Raw genomic sequence first — 12131 nt, 5'->3', positions numbered from 1 at the left:
AACAGAATACTGTAAACAAAATGTATAAAACCTGTAGACACAACATACCTCAAAACAATTAATTCTTCATGGACTTTCAAATATACTGTACCATAGCCATTAAAAACCTATCTTTTATCTCTATAAAAACAGTGTGAAATGGTCACTGTCATTATGATCCTTCATATACACCAGAGACCTAGTCATCTTGTTAATTCTTACGTAGTTAATTCTGTTCTTAAAACTCACATGCTTTATAATGCTACAAGAATTGTGATTTCAGTATTGTCTTTCTGTTTTCAACGCTGCTAGGATTGGATAATAATAGTATAATATGTCTCATTTGTATGGTTTATTAACCTAACCTAACCTAACAAAACTTACCAATTCACAAAATTAACGGAATGCATAGCTGATATAAAAAATTGGATGACTAGTAATTTCCTACTACTAAATTCTGAAAAAACAGATATTCTAATTATTGGACAAAAAACTTCCTCACGTAATAACCTAGAATACTGTCTAACACTTGATGGCTGCTCTGTTAAGTCTTCATCGTCAGTTAGGAACCTGGGTGTGCTCTTTGATACCAATCTTTCATTTGAAAGTCCCGTGTCTAGTATCTGTAAAACCGCCACATTTTTCCATCTTAAAAATATATCTAAATTACGCCATATGCTCTCATTGACAAATGCGTAACAATTAGTTCATGCGTTCATGACCTCAAGGCTAGATTATTGTAATGCTCTACTGGGTGGTTGCCCTGCACGCTTAATAAACAAACTACAGCTAGTTCAAAACGCTGCAGCTCGAGTTCTTACCAGAACCAGGAAGTATGACCATATTAGCCCAGTTCTATCAACACTGCATTGGCTGCCTATGAAACATCGTATAAATTTCAAAATATTTCTGATTACTTACAAAAGCACTAAATGGTTTAGCTCCGCAGTTGTTGAGTGAGCTCTTAACGCATTGTAGTCCTTCACGTCTATTGCGATCTCAAAGTTCCGGCCAGTTACCTAGAATATCAAAATCGACTGCTGGCGGTATCATTTTCCTATTAAGCACCAAAACTTTGGAACAATCTTCCTACCATTGTCCGGGAAGCAAACACACTCTGTCAGTTCAAAGCTAGACTAAAAACACATCTCTTTGACCTAGCATTCACATAATACATTATCGACTTCTATAATTCAATGTTAGGCTGCATAGATTAGGTCAGCCGGAACTGGGAACACTTCCCTTAAATCGTGATGTACTCGTTACATCATAAGAAGAATGGCATCTACGCTAATTTTAGTGTCTGTTTATCCCGATGTTTTCCGGCAGCCTGCCGGATCCAGGCCATTTCCAGATCGAAGGACCTACGCTTGGACCCGATGACAACGCAGTGCTGAAGTGCAAGACAAGTAGTTTGTTTAGGCATGTTTGTAGGGAATTACAAACCTGCGCACATATTCAAACGCACATAGCCTAACTATAGGCCTACTATAGAATAAATTCTTAATGCGAATGTGAACGCCATCAACGTTCAGATGATCAGCGATCATCTTAGCGGCGCCTAATTTAATAAGAAATGGTCATTTCGACGGAAGTGAATCAATCAAAACTAACTTTAGCTGGAAAATAACATTATTCAAGAGCCGCTATAACCCAAACCAATCGTTACCTTAAATTATATTTTTATCTCTGTAAGCTTCTTTGAAACGATATCGTTAAAAGCGCTATATAAATGATGACGACTTAATTTTATATATTTTTTATTTATAAAATAATATTATTAAATATATTTATCCAGAAATCAAGCTGAGACTTATGACGTGGCAACAATTGCCACTTTCAATTAGCCATTTTACATCGCCACAGCCCAAGGCCTACAAGTAAAAGACAATGTGTTATATATTATTATAAATAATTTATTAAAATAATTATATAACAGCAATAATAGGCTACATTAAAACAGGTAAATATTATATTAAAAATGTATCTACATTTTTGTTTGGGACTGCGAGTCAGGAGCACAACGGAAAGAAACAAACGTCCTGAGATTATGTGATTCTAAATGTTTTCCGAAGCCGCCAAATAAGTTTGGTCTCATATAGGAACAGTTATTTATCAGCCGCAGATATTTCAAAGCCAAAAAAAGACATTCACATATTTAGATAATTAATAGCGTTACATAATAATTATAGAAAGAAAGAAAGAAAGAAAGAAAGAAAGAAAGAAAGAAAGAAAGAAAGAAAGAAAGAAAGAAAGAAAGAAAGAAAGAAAGAAAGAAAGAAAGAAAGAAAGAAAGAAAGAAAGAAAGAAAGAAAGAAAGAAAGAAAGAAAGAAAGAAAGAAAGAAAGAAAAGTTCACTTACATGACCCTACGTGTCTCGACTCAGTATGATGAGATAATGCTCTTTCTTCCACGATGCTTCCCAGTCACAGCGCACAGAACGGAATTGCAGGTCTTATTTACCACAACGACGGGGTTGTTTTTCACTATCCGCCCATATGGATTTATAGCGGAGTTGACGTTAAACGGTCGATTTCTGGGAAACCTTGTCCAGTAGGCTAACCAATCCCAAACCGAACCAGCGTTGCTTCGCTTTTAGTTTCACTTTCGTATAGCATCACTGATTTGCTAATGAGAGAACACGCCTCGACTCTGTCTGTACCATTTATGGTGGAAAAGATATTAACAACGAACACAGGAGGAGCCTGCGAGTTTGCACGCCTGTTGTTACTTTGAGAGTTTATGAGCATTACAGCGGCCAATCCAGAGGCCTCGCTAACGGGTTTAAACACACATTTTTTACTTCTGCCTGTCGGTAAGGGAATAATAACGGTTTAACTTAGCTTTTTTAATTATGTTGTAGCATGCAATCACGAGAACATGTTGTTGCTTGCTTGTTTTGTCATTGTAATCATTTTTGGGGGGGGGGTTATTTTTCGCAACCAATTGCTAAAGTTAAGATCATTCTTTTTAGCATTTATGTTGATAAACAGAATGTTTAAAGTTTTGTTTTGTGGGGCGACCTAATAAGAACGTTTTAATAGAAATGGTCACAATGTTTTGAAAGTCAAAACGGAAAGTGGAAATAGCTTACTTTTCACTGGTGAGAATATTAAACCTGGTTTAAGCGAAGTGTAAAGCACATAACCTTGAAGTAACTTACCGATTAATTAATCACATCTGTTTATCAATTTCTTTAATGAATGACCTTTAGACTTGAGGTTTAGCCTATAGGCTTTTGTATTTTAGAATCTTTTGACACAACGTTTAAACTTTAAATAAATAAACGTTAAATAATGTGTAGTCTGTTAAGCAACGTAAAAATAGCTGTTGTTGTTTTTTTTACACGCTGTAAGAATCTTTCAGCTTTTTCTCAGAGTCATAGGAGTCATGGCGTGTGGCGTGTCCGCTCCGGTGTGTCTCATTGAAAACGATGAAAATGGGAAGCTGTGTGTTAGGAAACAGGCCAAAGTCATTCTGGATGGGATCAAGGAGCCGGTGGTGGTGGTGTCTGTGGTGGGTAGAGTTGTGACGTTCGCGAACGAACCGATTCTTTTGAACGGCTCATAAACATGAACGATGGGAGCCGAGTCGCGGCTGGAGGGGAGCCGTTCTTTCTGTCGTTCTTTTTTCATGCGTGTTTCACACAGATGCACACAAATTAGCTCCTCAGTTATAGGGGAAGGGGCGCACCCAGCGCAGGGGTGCTACTGCCTAACAGCATGATGATAGTTGTGCACGCGCGCGCATCCTTTACGTGAGTACTCCAGTGGGAAAAAACCCTACGTGCTGTCATTGGGTAGGAGCAGAGCCAATGACTTATGCCGTCACATGGTTACTCCAGTAAAAAAAAAAAAAAAAAAAACCCACTAAAGTAACACTAAGTTCCTTTGTAAATAAATACAAAGGAACTGCTTTGTATTTATTTACATTGCATTTTGTGTTCATGTTATTGTATCTACAGTATATATTTACAACTTTAAATAGTTTTTGTTTTTTGTCAAAATGTTCTTGTGGTATTGTATGAATAACATAAGTCAACATAGCTTTACACATACACATACTTTGTACTAAAGGTAAATCCAAAATAGTGATATCACTTTCTAAGCAGAGGGATGTTGTGCAACCCTATGGAATATAGTCCACACATGACAAATGAGGTAATAATCAATATTTCAGAATAATTCAAACTCAGATATTGGTGTGTGATATCTGAGTTTTAATTAATTGACTACAAATCTCACCTCATCATTCCTCCCAGTGATTATTTCCAGGATAAACTGAGATTCCCCCAAGCTGGCTTCTTTAAACTGACTAAATATTTAAAAAGAGCCAAAAGAGCCGTTCTTTTGAACGGCTCTTTGAAAGGAACGGATCGCAAAGATCCGGATCTCCTCAAAGAGCCATAAATCCCATCTCTAGTGGTGGGACTCTACCGTACGGGGAAATCCTACCTTATGAACCACCTGGCAGGACAACAGTCCGGTGAGAGAAACTGCTGAAAGTCTCTCACGTCTGTAGGCCTGCCTGGCCTACATGCTAGACACAGAATCTGAATGTGTGTCTCTCAATATTTGAAAACAGGAACTGCGTTCAAATGAGAACATTTTATGGAAAAATAACACAATAAAAGAATATAATAATAAAACAACATGTAGGCTAATTAGATATGCGTGTGTATATACAGTGGGGCAAAAAAGTATTTAGTCAGCCACCAATTGTGCAAGTTCTCCCACTTAAAAAGATGAGAGAGGCCTGTAATTGTCATCATAGGTACACTTAAACTATGAGAGACAAAATGAGAAGGAAAAAAATCTAGAAAATCACATTGTAGGATTTTTAATGAGTTTATTTGCAAATTATGGTGGAAAATAAGTATTTGGTCAATAACAAAAGTTTCTCAATACTTTGTTATATACCCTTTGTTGGCAATGACAGAGGTCAAACGTTTTCTGTAAGTCTTCACAAGGTTTTCACACACTGTTGCTGGTATTTTGGCCTATTCCTCCATGCAGATCTCCTTTAGAGCAGTGATGTTTCAGGGCTGTCGCTGGGCAACATGGACTTTCAACTCCCTCCAAAGATTTTCTATGGGGTTGAGATCTGGAGACTGGCTAGGCCACTCCAGGGCCTTGAACCAAGTCACTCCTTAGTTGCCCGGGCGGTGTGTTTGGGATCATTGTCATGCTGAAAGACCCAGCCACGTTTCATCTTCAATGCCCTTGCTGATGGAAGGAGGTTTTCACTCAAAATCTCATGATACATGGCCCCATTCATTCTTTCCTTTACACGGATCAGTCGTCCTGGTCCCTTTGCAGAAAAACAGCCCAAAAACATGATGTTTCCACCCCCATGCTTCACAGTAGGTGTTCTTTGGATGCAACTCAGCATTCTTTCTCCTCCAAAGACGACAAGTTGAGTTTTTACTAAAAAGTTCTATTTTGGTTTCATCTGACCAGAAGACATTCTCCCAATCCTCTTCTGGATCATCCAAATGCTCTCTAGCAAACTTCAGACGGGCCTGGACATGCACTGGCTTAAGCAGGGGGACACGTCTGGCACTGCAGGATTTGAGTCCCTGGTGGCATAGTGTTACTGATGGTAGCCTTTGTTACTTTGGTCCCAGGTCTCTGCAGGTCATTCACTAGGTCCCCTCGTGTGGTTCTGGGATTTTAGTTCACCGTTCTTGTGATCTTTTTGACCCTCACGGGGTGAGATCTTGTGTGGAGCCCCAGATCGAGGGAGATTATCAGTGGTCTTGTATGTCTTCCATTTCCTAATAATTGCTCCCACAGTTGATTTCTTCACACCAAGCTGCTTACCTATTGCAGATTCAGTCTTCCCAGCCTGGTGCAGGTCTACAATTTTGTTTCTGGTGTCCTTTGACAGCTCTTTGGTCTTGGCCATAGTGGAGTTTGGAATGTGACTGTTTGAGGTTGTGGACAGGTGTCTTTTATACTGATAACAAGTTCAAACAGGTGCCATTAATACAGGTAACGAGTGGAGGACAGAGGAGCCTCTTAAAGAAGAAGTTACGGTCTGTGAGAGCCAGAAATCTTGCTTGTTTTTAGGTGACCAAATACTTATTTTCCACCATAATTTGCAAATAAATTCATTAAAAATCCTACAATGTGATTTTCTGGATTTCTTTTTCTCATTTTGTCTCTTTTAGTTGAAGTGTACCTATGATGAAAATTACAGGTCTCTCTCATCTTTTTATGTGGGAGAACTTGCACAATTGGTGGCTGACTACATACTTTTTTGCCCCACTGTATATATATGTGTGTGTGTGTGTGTGCGTGTGTATATATGTATATATATATATATATACACTCACCGGCCACTTTATTAGGTACCCCATGCTAGTAACGGGTTGGACCCCCTTTTGCCTTCAGAACTGCCTCAATTCTTCGTGGCATAGATTCAACAAGGTGCTGGAAGCATTCCTCAGGGAGTTTGGTCCATATTGACATGATGGCATCACACAGTTGCCGCAGATTTGTCGGCTGCACATCCATGATGCGAATCTCCCGTTCCACCACATCCCAAAGATGCTCTATTGGGTTGAGATCTGGTGACTGTGGAGGCCATTTTAGTACAGTGAACTCATTGTCATGTTCAAGAAACCAATTTGAAATGATTAGAGCTTTGTGACATGGTGGAAGTAGCCATCAGAGGATGGGTACATGGTGGCCATAAAGGGATGGACATGGTCAGAAACAATGCTCAGGTAGGCCGTGGCATTTAAACGATGCCCAATTGGCACTAAGGGGCCTAAAGTGTGCCAGGAAAACATCCCCCACACCATTACACCACCACCACCAGCCTGCACAGTGGTAACAAGGCATGATGGTTCCATGTTCTCATTCTGTTTACGCCAAATTCTGACTCTAACATCTGAATGTCTCAACAGAAATCGAGACTCATCAGACCAGGCAACATTTTTCCAGTCTTCAACTGTTCAATTTTGGTGAGCTCTTGCAAATTGTAGCCTCTTTTTCCTATTTGTAGTGGAGATGAGTGGTACCTGGTGGAGTCTTCTGCTGTTGTAGCCCATCCGCCTCAAGGTTGTGCGTGTTGTGGCTTCACAAATGCTTTGCTGCATACCTCGGTTGTAACGAGTGGTTATTTCAGTCACTGTTGCCCTTCTATCAGCTCGAACCAGTCTGGCCATTCTCCTCTGACCTCTGGCATCAACAAGGCATTTCCGCCCACAGAACTGCCGCTCACTGGATGTTTTTTCTTTTTCGGACCATTCTCTGTAAACCCTAGAGATGGTTGTGCGTGAAAATCCCAGTAGATTAGCAGTTTCTGAAATACTCAGACCAGCCCTTCTGGCACAAACAATCATGCCACGTTCAAAGTCACTCAAATCAACTTTCTTCCCCATACTGATGCTTGGTTTGAACTGCAGGAGATTGTCTTGACCATGTCTACATGCCTAAATGCACTGAGTTGCCGCCATGTGATTGGCTGCTTAGAAATTAAGTGTTAACGAGCAGTTGGACAGGTGTACCTAATAAAGTGGCCGGTGAGTGTATATATGTGTGTGTGTTTATGTGTCTGTGTATATACACACACAGTTGTAATCGGAATTATTAAACCCCCATTGCAAATCAAGTTTACTGGCAAAATGTGTAGACTTTTAGCTGTTTGCAAGGAACAAATCAAGCAAAAGCAATTGAAATAGTTCAACACAACAAATGTTTCAAGTGGCTTTCCCAAATTCAACTGAAAATGCAACTTTTAATTTCGTATATATGCTAATATATATATATATGTGTGTATGTGCATTTGTCACAGGCTTTGCTCTTGGCAGCACTATTGAATCAAAGACCAAAGGCATCTGGATGTGGTGTGTCCCTCACCCCTATAAAGAAGGACACACTCTGGTGCTGCTGGACACAGAGGGACTTGGTGATGTAAAGAGGTGTGAGGATGAAGACCATACAGCATCCACAGTGATGTTTCTGTAGCAAAAACCATAATTTCAGCATGACTAATTTTTATCTTTTACAGTCCTTGTAAGACAGCCATATTGCATTAAAACTCTGTTCCCCACATTGTGTGACGTAAAGGTAAATAAGTGGCCACTTATTCTGTAGCTGACAGACTGTTTATGTTTCAGGGGGATGAGAAATATGACACGTGGATCTTCTGTCTGGCTGTTCTTCTCAGCAGCACTCTAGTGTACAACAGCTTGCGTTCGTAGATCGACTGGTAAAGGCTGTATTTCAAAGATGGCTCCTGCCTGTATACGCGAAGTTGACTATGTATAAAATATCTTCTTATTAAACTGTCTGGACACTGACAAAGTTCTCATTGCTTCGGTTTGAAGGTAGGGACCCTCATTATGCTACCGTGCTAGTGTGGGGCTATTTTGAGCCTTGTTAGTGGTATTAACAAGCGATTTTTATTTGTCATTGATCTATGCCCAATATACTAGCGTTATACTAGCTTTATAGGCTAAACTGTTTTTAGAGATAAAACTATTTACATTCGATAATCATGAAAACAAATCTCAGATAACGGTTGACTAGGTAACAATGTGTAATTAGACCAAAGGTTCATTTTGGGCCGGAGTTCTCCTTTAAGCAGCACTTACAGCAGTTTTATGCAGATAAATAAGTTTGAAGAAACTAATGAAAAGTAAAAGAAAGAACAAATGACTGACTGAACTATCGAGTTGTGTTTCCTGACAGCTCTGGGGAATCTTGCTGAGGTTTACGTAGAGGCGATCCGCAGCGGGAAGGTTCCATGCCTGGAGAACACAGTCGTGTCTCTGGCTAAGATCCAGAACGTCCGTGCAGTGGAACAGGCCCTGGAGTCCTACATGACCGAGATGCTCAGCATGGCTCAGCTTCCTATGGACCCTGCAGATCTGTCCAACATCCACAGTCGCAGAGAAGAAAGCCATTGAAGGTTTCATCACCGTGTCCTTCAATGATAATGACCAGATCTACCAACAAGAGCTCATGGTAAAGTACCCGCTGACACAAAAATTCAAATGAAACCGCACATCTATGGAAAGGCAGAACACAACTTAAATGCTTTAAAAGAGTTTTTAAAACAGAAAGGCAGAACACAACTTAAAAACAGTTTCTTACCTTTTCTATTTTCCTTTTTTTTTTTTTAGGGGAAAATTTATGATGAATATCAACAGATTTGCCAGCAGAATAGGGAAGAATCTGTCATACAATGTGAGGCTGTTCTGCATACTGTGTTTGATAAACTGGAAAAAGGCATTTTTGATGGATCATACCTGAAACCTGGAGGATACAGACTGTACAGAGACATGCTCGCACAGCTGGCCAATGAATACAGAGCAAGAACACAGTCACAAATTATGGTACAGAACACACATGCTCTGCTTGTGTAGCATCGGCAGGAAATGGCTTGAGCAAGGCACCTAACCCCTAATCGTTCCCCTGGCACCACAGCATAATGGCTGCCCACTGCTCCGGGTTTGCTGTATGTGTGTGTGTGTGTGTGTTCACTACTCTGCTCCTAATGTGTGTGTGCACTAACTTGGATGGGTTAAATGCAGAGGACAAATTCCGAGTATGGGTTACCATACTTGGCCTTCATGTCACTTTCTCTTTCAAATTTGATAATTCTGACAGCATTATTCAAGTTTAAACATGTCCCAAAAAAATAAATGAATCCCACCATAAAAGTGGCCCATACACCTCAAGTGCAATATTACATGAAGACGTACTGTATAACTTTGCATGAGGAACAGACCAATTTTTCAGTTATTCAATAAAAATATGACATGGATGTCATAGAAGTTTTGGAATATTGCACTCAAGTCGTATGGGTCAGTGTTATTTTAGTACTGTTTATATACTAGTACGGTATTTATTAATATTTTGAGAAATCTTTTATTTTTATATTGTCTGTTTTATTTTAGTTTGTTTTAGCAATTGTATGTGCTTTTGTCTTTTTATTCGTTTTTTATATATTATATTAAATTGATTTATTTTTTATTTTGTTTTGGTTTAAAAAACTATTACTTCAACTTATATTTAATTTAACTTACTTTGTTTTGTTTCATCTAATATCTATGTTTTATTTTATTTCAGCTTTTTTCAATTAACAACAATACATTTTAATGGTTTTAATTAACAAAAAACAACACTTGTATGGATAACTTGGCATTTTTTATCCATTTTAAACATGTAAATTACTTGTGTGTGTAAATTACACGTTTTACACGCTCCTCATTAGAACTACAGAAACTCGATCCGATCTGGCAATCTTACATAGCGTGGTTATAGCAGATAAAGGACCGCAAAGTGAATCGAGAAGTGCCTTTCACCCTGTTACGACTTAATGAACCACTGAAACGATTTTGGAAACATTATTTTAAGGTACAAAAAATCTTACTTAGTGTTGCTTTAAATGCTCAAGCTTTTTAAAATTTAGGTGGGTTCTGATTGGCTGTCAATGTTTTTAGCAGCTGAAAAAAATCTTCTGCAAGTGATTCCAACAATATTGTTCCTCTGAGCCATTAACATTATAGTTGTGGTGTGAACCCCGCTATTCCTTTAAATTTACAACAATTTTCAAAACTTTTTTTTATTATTATTATAGTTATCGTTCTTGGTTTGAACGGGCCTTAAGCCTCCAAACAATCTGGAATACAGTGCTTTCAATAAGTGCTATTTATTCTGGAGAATCCTGATGTAAAATAAAAAATAAATAAAAAAAGTAGGATTTGGTTCATTACAAATATATTTTTAAAAGCTGCCATTTATAAACTACTTCTAAAAGGAATTTACATTCCTTCTGTTTTGTAAAAAAAAAATCTTCACTTGATACGAATCCACCAATCAGCTTACACAAGGGGTTTTGTTATGCAGTCAAACAGCTGATCTCAGAGATTCTGTTGATCAGTCTTTTATTTGCTCAAGAGATCTAATTACATAAAATGTCCTATATACACTCACCGGCCACTTTATTAGGTACCCCATGCTAGTAACGGGTTGGACCCCCTTTTGCCTTCAGAACTGCCTCAATTCTTCGTGGCATAGATTCAACAAGGTGCTGGAAGCATTCCTCAGGGAGTTTGGTCCATATTGACATGATGGCATCACACAGTTGCCGCAGATTTGTCGGCTGCACATCCATGATGCGAATCTCCCGTTCCACCACATCCCAAAGATGCTCTTTTGGGTTGAGATCTGGTGACTGTGGAGGCCATTTTAGTACAGTGAACTCATTGTCATGTTCAAGAAACCAATTTGAAATGATTAGAGCTTTGTGACATGGTGGAAGTAGCCATCAGAGGATGGGTACATGGTGGCCATAAAGGGATGGACATGGTCAGAAACAATGCTCAGGTAGGCCGTGGCATTTAAACGATGCCCAATTGGCACTAAGGGGCCTAAAGTGTGCCAGGAAAACATCCCCCACACCATTACACCACCACCACCAGCCTGCACAGTGGTAACAAGGCATGATGGTTCCATGTTCTCATTCTGTTTACGGCAAATTCTGACTCTAACATCTGAATGTCTCAACAGAAATCGAGACTCATCAGACCAGGCAACATTTTTCCAGTCTTCAACTGTTCAATTTTGGTGAGCTCTTGCAAATTGTAGCCTCTTTTTCCTATTTGTAGTGGAGATGAGTGGTACCCGGTGGAGTCTTCTGCTGTTGTAGCCCATCCGCCTCAAGGTTGTGCGTGTTGTGGCTTCACAAATGCTTTGCTGCATACCTCGGTTGTAACGAGTGGTTATTTCAGTCACTGTTGCCCTTCTATCAGCTCGAACCAGTCTGGCCATTCTCCTCTGACCTCTGGCATCAACAAGGCATTTCCGCCCACAGAACTGCCGCTCACTGGATGTTTTTTCTTTTTCGGACCATTCTCTGTAAACCCAAGAGATGGTTGTGCGTGAAAATCCCAGTAGATTAGCAGTTTCTGAAATACTCAGACCAGCCCTTCTGGCACCAACAATCATGCCACGTTCAAAGTCACTCAAATCAACTTTCTTCCCCATACTGATGCTCGGTTTGAACTGCAGGAGATTGTCTTGACCATGTCTACATGCCTAAATGCACTGAGTTGCCGCCATGTGATTGGCTGCTTAGAAATTAAGTGTTAACGAGCAGTTGGACAGGTGTACCTAATAAAGTGGCCGGTGAGT

Source organism: Rhinichthys klamathensis, unplaced genomic scaffold (assembly GCF_029890125.1).
Source record: "Rhinichthys klamathensis goyatoka isolate OS25496 unplaced genomic scaffold, OSU_Roscu_1.1 h1tg000398l_1, whole genome shotgun sequence".
Lineage (NCBI taxonomy): Eukaryota > Metazoa > Chordata > Actinopteri > Cypriniformes > Leuciscidae > Rhinichthys > Rhinichthys klamathensis.
This window is presented reverse-complemented; position numbering follows the sequence as displayed.